The following is a 15214-nucleotide window of genomic DNA, read 5'->3' on the forward strand; positions in this document are numbered from 1 at the left end:
ACTCTGGTACTTATTAAACAAACATTTATTAACAAAAACTATGTGCTAGATTCTAAAGTCAAAATAGTGAAATAGCACAGACCTGGTTCCTGTTTGGATCAAGTTCATAACCTAATGGGGGTGTACCTATGAGGGAATACAGATAGGGAAACATGTAGGGCTACATTGGAGAGAGTTAGTGTGCAATGGCAACAGATGACAGGAGCCCCTATTTTGGTCTTAAAGGGGTGGTAAAGGAAGGATTTCTAAGTGAAGCAACATTCAAGAAGATACCTAAATAGGTTACATGAACAGAGTTTTACCAGGTGGAAGGGATGGGGAAGAGAGAAAAACAATCTACTTAAGGGAATAGTTAACTAAGGGACCAGAAATGTGAGCCAGCATGGTGAGCTCTGGAAACTGAGTGGTGGGAGAGGACACCACAAAGATAAGCAGGGGACAAATCGCCATGTGTCTTGTGAGTCATGTTAATGATTTGATCCTCTGGCCTGAGATTACTGGAACCTATTGGATTATTTGGGGAAGATGATGGAGGAGCAGTGACATTAATAGACATATATTTGGAAGATCACTCTGGCTACTTTGTAGAGATTAGGGTAGACTGAGCAGAGAGTGGAGACAGAAGACTTGTTTTTCTACTTTTAGGTTGTTTTTGTTTTTCAAGCACATGATGGTGGCCTAGAATAGGGTAATAGGAGTGAGACCAGAGACATGCTCCAAATTCAAGATATATTTAGAAGAGAAAGTAGTATGATCATTAAATTTCTTATTGATTACAGGAATGAATGAGTGTTTGGTAAATACTTTTCATGTCTAAAGACACTTCATGCATTCTACTTCTATGTCTCAGAGAGTGACAATTGAGCTAAGTTATCAGTGTATTTGTCATTGTCAATGCATTTTTAGAAAATGTGTGCTAAAATTCATACCAATATTAAGATTTCAATTAAAAAAGCATTTCATGATCACTGAAGATATTGTCCACAATGAACTGATTCTCACAAACACCTTTTTGCTTCAGTGAGGGAGTCTTGGAATTGAAGAGAAAGAAAACACTTATAATGTTTTGATGACACTATAGTGGCTTTAGGTCTAGGGAAGGACCTGCTCACCTGTCCTTCTGATATATTTGCCCTTAACTTTGAGTGTTTTCTTCTCAGAGACTCTTGTGACTTACAAAATGCTATATATTAGCAGTAGTAAGTCAGGGTTTAAAACCTGGATATTTATCTCTTTTCAAAAATCTTTTGCAGACAATAGTGTTTGAGGCAGTTCATGATTGAAAGCAAGCTATAAAAAGAAAGATCAATTGGAATGAACAAGTAAATAGCTCTGTACATTTTATTGTGTGGTTCCATCATCCTATATAATAAAAGCCTAATATGCTAAGTGTCTGGTTGTCCATTCAGTCAATCAAAGTGTAATATGCTAATGATATGCTAAGGCCGCTCAACCTCTCACTATGACATGCACTGACCACCAGGTGGCAGATGCTCCAAGAGGAAGGTTAGCTTGCTGATGGGGTTCAGCCCATCAGGACTGAGCGAGCCAGGCCAAACACACTCTGGAGCCCTCCTGTGGTTTCTCCCCAGCTGGCCAACCTCCTTCCTTCCTCCCCAGCCCTGATCGTACACCAATGGGTTCCCTCAGTCTGGCCTGTGCCCTCTCACCAACCAGGACCCCTTGGGGGATGTCGGAGATCCAGTCTTGGCCCGATCCCACAGGCCACGCTGAGGGACCCCACTGGTGCACGAATTCGTGCACCGGGCCTCTAGTTAGAAAATAATAAATAATAAAGGAGCAGAGGTTATTTTGTTCCTCTGATGTCTTAGGGATTAAAGATGGTTGGTACATGGAAGTATTTTGAGTAGAGAGATAAGGCCCATGCTGATAGTTTTATGTTATCTCATCTTAATCATTAATTTAGGGATTAATACACAGATAGTAGATAATAGACATTTTGCAAATGAATAAAATGTCACCTCTTTGTACTTGTTCTATAACTGCTTCTTCACATTTTATGGCATTCTGCTCTTTATTGAACCTATTATGTTATATAAGCTGAAGCTATAACTACTGTTACTTGTTTTTCTTTTGTTCTTGATAATGACCATTTTTAGTTAAGAAATTTTCCCCCAAACTAAAACATTTTAATCTTTCTATTATTAAGTGCCTACCTTTGACCTGATTATATATTTTTTATGTGATATGTAGCATCTTACTTGTAGATGGATAAATGATGGCTATGATTAGGGGGATGGGTTAATAATTTCTGTTCTGTTTCTACCTCTCCACCTGAAGATATGCAGGGTGCTAGATTGAGCTACTGTCGCCAATTATTCTCTGTCCTCCCTATAACTTGCCATATGATGTCCATTGCCTCCTAGTGGGAGGAGAATTCTTCCTCACCTCATTGCCATCAAGTGCATGTGAGCAGACATGACGTAAGTCATGTCTAAACCGACCCTCTAAAAGCCATTTCATTGTTTTTCTATCAATGCTTTACCCCTTTCCATAAGACAAGGATGTGGGCTACTTCTGTAGCGTAAATAATTTATTTTCAATAGGGTTCTATCACCCCTATTGGTGTAAAACTGATTCTTGTGGGGCAAAAAAACCCTTTATATATAGAGCACAGATATATGTACAGTACATAAACAGCAATATATAAAACAGCTGAGAAACACTGGACTTGGTCCTCAGGATGGGGAATGCATGCAGCAGAGCCACCAAGGGGCAGTCACCCCACAGCTGCTGTGTAACCTGAGTGGGAAATAAACTCGGGATTTGGGGTTGTTACCAAGGTGTAGCCCAGTGAGAGCTGACCGTCACAGTCAGCAGTCCCTTGGCTTTTATGGCTCTAACAGGACGCTGGGCAATTTTCACGGGCTCTCATTCCTGGAAGTTTGGTTCAGAAGGGCTTGAGGTAGCGTCTGGTAGTACCTATTTTTGGAAAGCTCTCCTGGTAATTCTGAGGAACAATTTTAGGTATGGGGCCAGTGAGATTGGAAAGGTCAAAGGTCTACGATTCACTGGCAGACTCTAGGCATCTCGTAAATTTGTCTCAGATGTAACATTTGCTGTTCTGAGCTATTTTAAAATTAGCGGAGGGCTATAGCAAACACTCAGTGATGAAAAGTATTACTAGCCAATTTGCAAAGCTCCCTTGAGGCTCTTGTACCATTTCTCTAGTCAGAATTTCTGCAAGTCTATAGTTGTTTGTTGTTGTGTTTTTGTTTTGATTTTCTGGGGCTGGGGGACTGGTTTGGGAACTGACAGCCAAGTCTTTGGTGCTTTATTTCTACCCCAGCCTTAGTTCTCCACATCTGGTTTATATTCTGCCTGTGGAGACCTGATCTGGGAATGAGAGCCTTGCCTCAGTTCTTGGTTCCCTACTCAACTCCTGCTCCATATCTATTTTTATTTCTATTACTAATTGGTATCCTGATTGGGTTCTGTTGCCTACGGACCCAGAATCTTCTAGGTGCAACTCAATAGCCCACGGCTGGTCTAAGCCTTTAACGGCAATCATGATTTCTATTCCTTGTCACCAGTGGCTGCTTCAAGGGCTGAGCATAGGAGCAGTTCTGGTCAATGAGATGTGAGGGGAAATATGCTGGGGATTTGTGGAGATCTTTTTCTCCTCCTTTCTCAGAAAGGCTTAGAAGAAGTTTCTGTTTTGTCCCCCTTGCTAACTTTCTGCTAGGGATGCCTGTGGGTGAGGATGTGATGGTCAGAGACAGAGCAGCCACATCGTGGTCATATACAGGGTGGGCAAAAGTAGTTTTACAGCTGAAACCGGTTTGGCTCAGTGGACAGAGCGTCGGTCTGCAGACTGAAAGGTCCCAGGTTCAATTCCGGTCAAGGGCATGTACATTGGTTGCGGGCACATCCCCGGTGGGGGGTGTGCAGGAGGCAGCTGGTCGATGTATCTCTCTCATCGATGTTTCTAGCTCTCTATCCCTCTCCCTTTCTCTCTGTGAAAAATAAAATAAAATATATTTTTTAAAAAAGTAGTTTTACAATGACTCATATGGAAAAACATATAATACAAGAATAAATATTAATATCAGAAGAATGTCTGTGTTTTGCGTACTTACAACCATAAACCTGCTTTTGTCTGCCACTGCATATTACTTACATTTTGAAGGAGGGTAGAAAGTATTTTGAGTCTTTGATGATACCATTAAGCTGCTGTTTCAATACTTTATATGTGAGAGCTTTAAACGTCTTCACTGTGAAAGCCACTGTTAATTAATTAGGCATTCTATAATTGCTGGCAAAAACATCACTACATTCCTTCTCCATGCACTCTTTTCCAACCACTCCTGCTCACAGGTACTTTTCTTTCAAGTTCCATATTGTTGCTGCCGCACATTTGGTCCTTGTGTCTTGTTAAGTATTTCACACATATACATCTTGCCTCTCTAAAGGTTTTGTCAGCTTCCTGTAGACAGGAACCAGATTGTCTACTTGTTATTTTAAGTGTTCCATACAATGACTTCTTAGGATGGAACAATGCATTTCTTGTTAACTTCCTGAATGAGGGTTATCCTACAAAGTTAAGCATCTGAAGCCCAAAGTATTAAAGTCTACTACTCGCCCATGTTGATAGTGTCTACAGTCAGCTGAAATCAGCCTTATTTTCATGTCATTTTGATGAACTATGAATTAACAGAACCAGGCACTGAGATACACTGCAAAGAATCTACCGAAGGAAAGACTAATACCTTTTGGGTAAATGTAGCATCCGCCTCTGACTAGTGTGTTTGTTCCTTTTAACCTCTTAGGCCTATGTTTTTTAATGACTTCCTTGGTCTGTGGATATTTGAAACATTAACATAATTATCTATCTTAGCGTATTATAACTACCTCATGCTGGGGACCAAATATTGAAACTATCACTAGTAGCTCATTAACAGGAACACTAGTCACTCATTAATAGTGTTGACCCAATTACATGTTGTGTATACGTGAGACAAATAACTATAATTGCAACTAAAAGTGATTTCATAAACATGACAATTCCCTTTTTTGAAATGCAAAGTGAATGCATTATTTGGATTTGCCATATAAATACAGGTTTAAATGAAAGAGAATCACTCAACCAAATAAAATAAAAATCCAATCTAAAGAGACGCCATTTGGAATCAATTGGTCCCGCACACACTCTGCTTTGAAGGATCAGAACATTCCGCACTGGGGGCAGAAATTAAACAAGTTAGCGACAATGGAAGCCAGACATCTGGTAAGTGACATCCACCCTGGCCATCAGCAGGTAGCGATTTTCTTTTGGAGCCATTCAGAGGATTGTCAGTTGCCTGGACAATGGAAGTCTGATGAAGCATTCATATGATCAGCCTGGAGGTTTTCAAGCTCCGCTGGAGAGATGGAAAGTCAGGGAGATTTGTGTGAAAAAAGATTCATTATATACACATATGCATGTAGATATAAATAACTAGGCCTCTATCTCCTGTGAAGAGACCCGTATAAATAGAAGCAAATGTAGTGTGATACCGTATTTGCAGACCGAGAGGATGCTCCTGTCCGAGACAATTACCGGGATAGGAAATTAGGCAAACATAGCCCAGAGGAACCCGGAAGAGACAGCTCTGAGAAAGAAAATCTGTGTCCAACTCAAGATGTTCAAAGCGGAGACATTTCTCCAATACGAGCGAGCGGACTGCTCCATCGCCTCTTTTCTGTTCATGGAAAAATACCACCAGAGGACAGCTGAGGGGTGAAGGGGAGAGAGGAAGGGCAGAGGAGAGGAGAGGATTGTGAAACTCACTGCCCAGAAAACCAACTTCCGAGATTTCTTAGAAAGTCTCCGTTGGACAAATGCTGAGTGCAGTGGTGGTGCCTTTTCTCATTCTTGGAGGTAGCAAGGCCGTGTGGTTGATAAAATGCTGTATTTCCCTTGTGTTAACGTAGGCCAAACCCATACAGAGTGCGGGACCCTCCCAGGCGCTGCGCTGTTGGGAGTGCTGGGGTGGGGGAGTGCTCTGGAGCTGAGCAATGTGTGGGCCTACCTTTCAGGGAGATATGTCCCTGGTGCATTATTATAAAAAATTGATAAGAAGATAGTCTTCCACAACTTTACTTGTCAATTACGCTTCCATAAACCACACACAAGAAGATAGTGCTGGTTAATGCTCTACCCGAGGAACAAATAAAGGTCTAGAAAAGTGGTCGGCAAACCAAGGCTCGCAAGCCACATGTGGCTCTTTGGCCCCTTGAGTGTGGCTCTTCCACAAAATACCACGGCCTGGGCGAGTCTATTTTGAAGAAGTGGCGTTAGAAGAAGTTTAAGTTTAAAAAATTCGGCTCTCAAAAGAAATTTCAGTCGTTGTACTGTTGGTATTTGGCTCTGTGGACTAATGAGTTTGCCCACCACTGGTAGAACCTCCACTGTGGGAATATGAGAAAGACAGCATCTGAGTTCTGGCTCAGAGCCCTATGAGCTGCAGGGTGTAGGTAAAATGCTCACTCTGGTTCCCACCCCACGGTTCTAAGTCCTGCAGCCCACGCATAGGCAGCTGTGAGGATCACAGGGTGCAAGTTCACATGGCAGAGCACACAGGGACCCGTCACTGCCACCTCCTGGCCTGTAGGCGGAGCTGGGGTTGATTCCTGAGGAGGAGGGTGCGCTCAGGGAGCCCTGGGGAACCCTGCAGCAGGCCTGGGGTGCTTGACCGCCGAGAATGTGCTGAGATTGGAAGTTCATCTGATCCAGGGAATCAATTGCAATTGACTTATGTCCCACAGATTTTGCCAATTCTGCAGGAGCCTTTGATGGAAAGTCATTGGGACTTGGGACTTGGTGTAGTTTCTTAACATGTACAGTGTGAAGGAAACGTTTCTGTGCTTGCTTTCTAAAAAGAGACCCCTTCCGTCTCTTTCTTCTGTGCTGTTAAATCGGTAATGTATTCATAGACAAGCATGGAATTTGAGCTGCCTCATTTCATAGCCCCCTGCAATTCAGAAGGAGTCATTTACTAGCTTATTTCAGTTGTACCACAACCTCAGGTACAGTGTTTTGTCCATTTCACTGAGCAAGAGAAGGGAGCACGGGCATTGGCTAGGGCTTACCGGGGACAGAGTAAGCAGAGATGTTGTGGTCTCAGTTTCCCTCTGTTTTTACAGCACTGTTCTCTCTCCTGGGAGCTCAGCGCAGGCCTGGCCATTTTCATATCCCGAGAGAAGGGCAGATTCAGAGAAGTGCCGTCTAACCAGCTCCCTCTGCCATGCCATCAGTACGTTGCATTGTGCCTGCCCGCTCCTTGAAGTGAGGTTTATTTTTATTTTGTATAACCAGAGTTGGCAATTTGACTGGAAAGTCATCTATGCTTTCTACACAATTAAGGTAAATGATTAGATAAACCAAAGACAACACCTATTTTAAGGTTGGTTCCACACTCGTCCTAAGAGTATGACAATGGCAATGAGTTATTTTCTGACTGGTTAAGTTCTCTCTCTCTCTCTCTCTCTCTCTCTCTCTCTCTCTCTCTCTCTCTCTCTCTCTCCACACACACACACACACACACACACACACACACACACACACACACCCTGAATAGGCCACTCACCTGCTGCCTGTGAAGTGACTGCTGCCTTCTTGATTTAACCCTGGGGGTTAGGAGATCACACTCCAAACTTGGGATTCGAAATCATCACAGCTCCCTAGGTGTGGGATAGAAGGGGATTTTCTATTCACATTTTTGAATCTTGAATTCAGGGTCAGGATCTCTTGACTTTATTTCTTGCAACCTATTTAAAGCCATATTGTGCAGCAGGACTTTTCAATACAGAAATATGCAGTTTTATCTTTTTTGAATACATTGGAACAGCAATGGAAAAGACAGTTTGGAAAAGAGAGTAATGCCATTGTAGAGTTCTAATCATTGCTTTCTCCCCCTGATCGCTCTCAAGATCAATCCATAAGATTGTGTTTCAACTGCCAAAAAAGTCTAACATAACCGTTTGAAATACAAAAACAAGTTTTGCAGGATGAACAGACAAGAAACTCCCACAAATTTTAACTCCATAAATGAAATTCTCTTGGTGAAGTTCTGATTACCTGCAGAAGGAGGAGAAGCTGGCTGCATATATCTCTGTATATGAAGATGTATGAAGCCAAACCCAGATACCGGAATGAAACTCACCCTTTTACACCTGGCAATGGTGATACTCAAGATAATGTGTGTCTCTGTGTGTGTTTGTGGGTGTGTCTATATGTGTGTGCATGTGTATGAAGCTGGAAGTGCCAGCAGCCTTGTGTCTGTCCCCAGCTCTGTTACAAAGCACTGTTTTGCAGGATTTCTCAATTGATCTTCCCATTAACACTGTGAGGGAAACCCCACCAGTAAAGTGGCTTACAAATGCCAAGTAAGATGATAATGGTTTTGATGATAAATGAGAAAAGGGGAAGGTATCTGTAAGACTGTTCGCCTTCCATCCCTAACCTCATCTTTGGTAACAGAGAATAAGTTTTTACTGAGCATGACCTTTCTCTAGCTCAGGCTTAGCCAATGGGAACGTACCAAGGAATTAAAAAAATTGATTAACTTTAGAGAGAGAGAAAGGGAGAGAGACATCGATTTATTTTTCCACTTATTTATGCATTCACTGGTTGATTCTTTTATGGGCTCTGACCAGGGATTGAACCCACAACCTTGGTGTACCGTATTGGGATAAGGGTCTAACCAACTGAGATACTTGGCCAGGGCAAGGGATTTTGTTTTAAATAGAACTTTCTGGAAAAGGGCACCCACCTTTTCTGGGTGTCAGGCAGCAAGGACAAAGCAAGTTTGGGGCTGGCCAGCATCATCTTGGTCACTGCATGGACAGCCTCTCTGTGAATAAAGCCATCAGAGAGGTGGCAAAATGAGACGGAGAGAGGCAGACTGAATCCTGGAAGCCTGCCTTTGCCTGCCTCCATGAAGAATTTTGGGGAATTAGGAACAGGTGTCTCCTTTAGATGATTGCCGAACTTGGCAAATAAACACTGTTGGAGAAGGTCATTGAGAGGGGACCACCGGTTGACCCACAGGCTGGACCTGGGCAATCAGAGGCTCCTCATCTCCCCCACTTCCTGACATGTACATTCTGCCATGGTTCCCACCGTGGGAGCTGTTTTCAAAGACGCAGCCTCGAGAGAGCGATGTGTTGCTGGGACCATCTAGATGATATACACAACTAAACCTTGTTAAGGCCTCTATATACACTTTTTTAAAAAATGTATATTTCTTTATTGATTTCAGAGAGGAAGGGAGAAGGATAGAGAGATAGAAACATCAATGATGAGAGAGAATCATTGATCGGCTGCCTCCTGCACGCCCCCTACTGGGGATTAAGCCCACAGTCCGGGCATGTGCCCTTGGCGGGAATCGAACCTGGGACCCTTCAGTCTGCAGGCCGACGCTCTATCGACTGAGCCAAAACCGGCTAGGGCAGCCTCTATATACACTTTGAAGATCCTGGTGGGAGTGGGGATCTACTTGTCTGCAACCACCTAAGACGAGCCTTGGAAGTTAGCTCCTTTGCTTGTTAAAACTGCCACCTACCATTCTGGGCAGGAACCGCGTGGAGGGGGGTAATGGGGGAGAAAAGGGAACATCTGTAATACTCTCAACAATCAAGATGAAAGAAAAGTGGAATACACATACACAAGAAAACTATTAAATAATGGAATTAGGAGAAGGAGGACACAGGGAAGAGAAGAAACGAAACCACATTACTCTGGGCGAAGGGGCACCCATCCACTGTTACAGGATCTGATGAAACTGGCTTCCGGGGACTGTGAGCATGAAAGAACCTTTTGGATTTACAATGGTGACGCTGAGCCACCAATGGTGAGCTTAGCCACCTCAGACAGGTCCTGTTTCAGAAGTGAAGCCAATAAATTGCAGTTTCTCGAACACAAACTTACACAAACAAACAAAAATCCTGCCACCTATTATTCTGGAGTGGTCTATTTCTTCTTTTGGTCTCTCCTTGCCCTCTGTGTATAAGACTCAGTTTTAGATGTCACCCAAGGAACTCCTAAGGTTGCAAACCCCACAAAAACCTTTGTGCAAAGGAAAGGCGACCCGACCGCTTCCTCGGGGGGATGCCGTTCGTGCCGGAGTGCATGACGTTGAGAGTGGAGTGTGGGCTGGGCACATGTGCGCAGTGCACACACTGAGCAGTCATTTCTTGCTTCCCTGGGTTTACTAGTAGCCATTCCTGCAGCCACCATAGCCCAGGACTTTGCCATTATATGCGTCAATAATTTCACTTCCTGCTCAAGGAAGTGCCAAGTCACTTGCAATCAAATGAGTCTTGCATTTGGTAAGTGGAAGTCTGGTGCTGCAAGTATCAGATCTCAGGATGCGATATGGGCTGTGGGCTGGAAAGTTGTCTGCATGTGTCAAGCTGTACTAAGTAAATGGTTAAAATATGGCTTATTGAATCTTGGACACCCAGAGGATGGTTTCTAGTAAGACTTGAATTTTAGAGTTTAGGTAAAATTAGTCTGTGGTTTCAATTTTGTTTTACTTTCTACTGTATTTATGCAAAGGTTAAGCCCTGTTTACAAAACGAATTGGGATGAATTTTAATTGAAAGAGAATCATCTCACCCTTAAATATATGATCAAATTTACCAGGACAACTGTCTGGGACTAATCTTTTGAAATAATTCATTGGAAACAATTTATTTCTTTCATAGTTCTTGCTCCACTCAATTTCTCTACATGTTATTAAATAAATTTTCTTGCTCATATTTTTCTAGAGAATTTTCACCATTCCTCATGTTATGTATGTATTCAAGGTTCATTTATTTCTGGAATAATCTCTGGCAGAAGTTTCCCTATTCGTTACATAATTTTAAAGAACCAAGAACTTGCATGTTAAAATTTTTTTATACTATTTATCCCTTTAAAATTATATATTTTTTCTTTTAGCATTATAATTTCTCCTTTCCATTTTTGTTAGATATATTTTGTTGTATTTTTATAGTTTCTAGAGTTGATTTTATTCTTTTTTTATAATAATAAAAGAATTTCAGCTGTGAATTTTTTGCTGAATACAGCTTTTGCCACATCACTTAAATTTTTGTATCTTGCATTCTCAATATTATAATTTTCTAAATAGTCTGCAACTGTAGTTTAGATTTTTTCTTTGAACCATAAGTAATTTAATTGCATGCACTAGCCCTGTCTCTCTCTCTTTCTCCTGTCTTCCTCTCTTTCTCCCCCCATCTCATTTATTTCCATGTCACTGAAAATTTTTTTTGTGGACCTTTTGTTATTATCAAATAATTATGACACATAAGAGTTCCAATATGTAAAAATAAATTGGTGACAAAATATTAGTGGATTTTACTGGCTTTAAGGTGTTTTGAGAAAATATGGGGGCTGACTCTATCTGATTTCAACACATTTAAAAACATGATTTCACCAGCTTTTATAGATGAATCCACCTGTCCAATATTTCTGCTTTTCCTTTCTAATTTTCTTTTAATCCCTATCCCTAACTTCCATCTTATTATCAGAAATATCTAAAATTCACAATAAGCCACTGGAGTCACTAGTGAATAAAGACCTAGGAGAGACTCTGAGGTTTGCTTTTGGAGGGTTTGCTTTCTTATTTTGCTTGCCCAGTTCTACACCACTACTAATTACATTATTTCAATCACCTCAAACATTTTTGAGCATCCAAAAAATCCAATTTCATGTGGATCCTTATGATATCTACCACCTAAACATAAAACTATCCTAAGTTATGGGTGTTTATATATTAAGTAAAAAAATGGGTTGGGCTTAGCTGGTTTGGCTCAGTGTCTGCGGACTGAAGGGTCCTGGGTTTGATTCCAGTCAAGGGCATGTACCTTGGTTGCAGGCTCATGTGGGAGCCAACCAATTGATGTATCTCTCTCACATCAATGTTTCTCTCACTGTCTCTCTTCCTCCCTTCCACTCTCACTAAAAATCAATAGAAAAATATCCTCACATGACGATTAAAAAAAGAAAAATAATGAGTTGATGAAAATGATTTTGTCTGAAAGTTTTTAAAAAATGTGGTTGAATAATAACAAAACTGTGTTATCTTTTAAATCCAAAAAATATGGTTGTACTAGGAGTTGTTAAGTTTATGGTCCAAAATCATCAAGTACTCAGATTTTCCTTATCTTTCTGTTCTTGTTACTCTGCATATGTCTGTCATCTACACCTTCCTCCCCAACTATATTTGCAAGAGGAGTCCAGCAATATTATTCAAGGTGTAGAACACCTACTTTTACAAAGCAGACTTTTCCCAGAATGTCCCCAGAGGATTTCCCCAAGTCTCTTTGGCCAGAGTGGTGTCACTTGCTCTTCCCTAAAGCAGTCACTGACAAAGGGTCTAGGTTACATCTATTGGCTTAGAACTATCAAGATTCCTCACCATAGGTGAGGAGGAGGGGTCTGGCCTCTTCTAGGCACTGGAGTGGTTGATAATTTAACAAAATCAGGGTGGGTTATGGAGGAAGGAGGAGGAGCAGTTATTATTTAAGCAGCCGATAGTGTTTATTATGAGGAACATTAATTTCCCATCTGGAAGTCTAGAGTGAACAATGTTCTTAAACTGCGATGACTCTAAGAATGAGGACTTCTCAATAGGACAAAGAAAAAGAGGGAAATGAAAGAGATTTTAAAATCCCCCGCTCTTCAATAAAGTCTATATTATTTCTACTTGAAATAATATAGACTTTATTGAAGAGCGGGGGATTTTATAGGTCTCTATAATGATAGACAACATATAGTTGGGTTTTGACTTAGCCCATTTTGAGAATTTTTGTCTTTGGTGGAGGAATTGAACAGTTTAGATATAATGGGGCCACTGGTATATTTGTTTTATTCTTTTTTTTAAAATTTAATTTTGTTCTGTTTTTAGAATAAATTTTCTGTATTTTTCCTATACTGTTATTTTTTCTTTGGCTTATATAATCTTATCTTTATGTCTTCATTTCTTCTACTGTCAAAATCAGAAGAGAAATACTAATATGTATGTGAGAAGCTTAACACAATTTCACTTCATCTACCTCCAGGTAATATGTTAGTCATTTGGGGGATTTTTTTGATCAAAATTCTTTTTATAACTTTGTTTTCATTTTCTTAAGTAACAGCTTTATTGAGATGTAAGTTACATAGTTCACTCTTTTAAAGTGTACACTTCAGTGATTTTTAGTATATTCACATAGTTGTATATTGATCACCCTTATCGAATTCCAGAACATTTTTATCATCTCCCAAAGAAACCCTATACCCATTAGAGTTACACCAATGCCCTATTTTGCCCAGTCCCAACAACCTCTAATCTTTCTGTCTCTATAGATTCACTTATTCTGGATATTTATATCAATGAAATCATACAATAATAGTTATTTTGTGGCTTCTTTTACTTAGCATATGTTATAAGGTCCATCCATGTTGGAGTGTGTATCAGAACATCTTTTCTTTTCATAGTTGAGAAATATTCCATGGTATAAATATGCACATTCTGTTTATCCATGCATCAACTGATAGACATGTGGGGTATTCCCATCTTTTGGTTATAACACATAATGCTATTATGAACATTTCGGTACAAGTTTTTGTGTGAACATATGTGTTCATATCTCTTGACTGTATACTTAGGAGTGAAATTGCTGCATTATATGGTAACTTTATGCTTAACATTTTGAATAAATGCCAAGCCGTTTTCAAAGCAGCTGCACCACTCTGCAACTCCAATTTCTCCTGTTGTTTCTTTTCATAATAGCCATCCTAGTGAGCATCTTATTGTGGTTTTGGTTAGCATTTCCCTAATGACTAATCGCGATGAGCGTCTTTTCATTTGCTTATTGGCCATTTGCATATCTTCTTTGAAGAAGAAATTCTTTGCCCATTTTAAAATTGGGATATTTGTCTTTATATTGTTTAATTGTAATCATTCTTTATATGTCATTCATACTGGACCCTTTTCAGATATACGATGTGCCAATATTTTCTCCCACTTGTTGGGTTGTCTTTTTATTTTGTTGATAGTGTCCTGTGAATTTTAAGCCTAATTTATCTATTTTATTATGATGATTTTTTGTTAACCTTCATCTGAGGATAGTTTTCCATTGACTTTTAGAGCAAGTGGAAGGGAGGGGGAGAGACAGAGAGAAACATTAATATAAGAGAGAAACATCAATTGGTTGCCTCCCACATGCACCCCTACTGGCACCAGGGATTGAGCCTGCAACCAAGGTATGTGTCCTTGATGGAATCAAACCCAAGACCCTTCAGTCCTTGGGCCAACACTCTGTCCACTGAGCCAAGCTGGCTAGGGCTATCTATTTTTATTACTTGTGCATATGGTGTCATATTAAGAAATTGTTGTCTGATTCAAAATTATGAAGATTTACAGCCATATATATACATTTTTAATCTAAGGCTTTTACACTTTTAGTTCTTACATTTAGACAAGGGTACACATCTACTGTCTTTAGAGAACAAATCTTCCCTCTTCTGCCAGGACCAAAGAGGGAGAGGCATCAGCTGCATGGAGCAGGGGATGGGGCACAACAGCTTCTGAACAAACCTAGTGAATGCTCTTCTTTGTAGCCCCACCTCTAGCCCCACCTCTACCTCCACTTCACAGGCACCAGGTGCCACTGCTACTTTACTAAGATTATCACCTGTCAATGCCCATGGTATAAATTGAGCTGCTTCTCAGCTTTCCCTTTAACGGCTTTGGGATCCAGCACGCTGTTGTCTGGTAAGTAAGTTGGCTCTTTCCTATTTACATTTCAACTGAAAAAAATTGTGCTGCTGTTTTATTTTTTTCATCTCCTTTTCTTCCTTTTGGTCTTAAGTCTGAAATAAAAATCTATTCTGTAGTTTCAGTAAGAAGTCAGAAGGGAGCAAATGCAATATGTAAGGTTTTTCCCACTTAATAATTAGTGTCAATGCCTCACGCATTATGTTTTTATGTTTTCTGACAGCCTTGGTTTCCAAAGTTGTGGCGAGTCTTTTAAAGAAATTGCCTTTGTGGGTATCTTAGTGATAGGTTGATTGAGGTTGTATTGAATTTTCTAGTCAGAGACCATTTTGAACCAGAAACCATTGATTTTGCGTAAAAAAAAAATAAAAATTGCGACTTGATTGGATTAAAAACTAGAATTGGAGATGCTGGCTTTGGATATGATATTCCTTAAGAGAAAGAGC

Source organism: Cnephaeus nilssonii, assembly GCF_951640355.1.
Source record: "Cnephaeus nilssonii genome assembly, chromosome: 11".
In the NCBI taxonomy this organism is placed as follows: Eukaryota; Metazoa; Chordata; class Mammalia; order Chiroptera; family Vespertilionidae; genus Cnephaeus; species Cnephaeus nilssonii.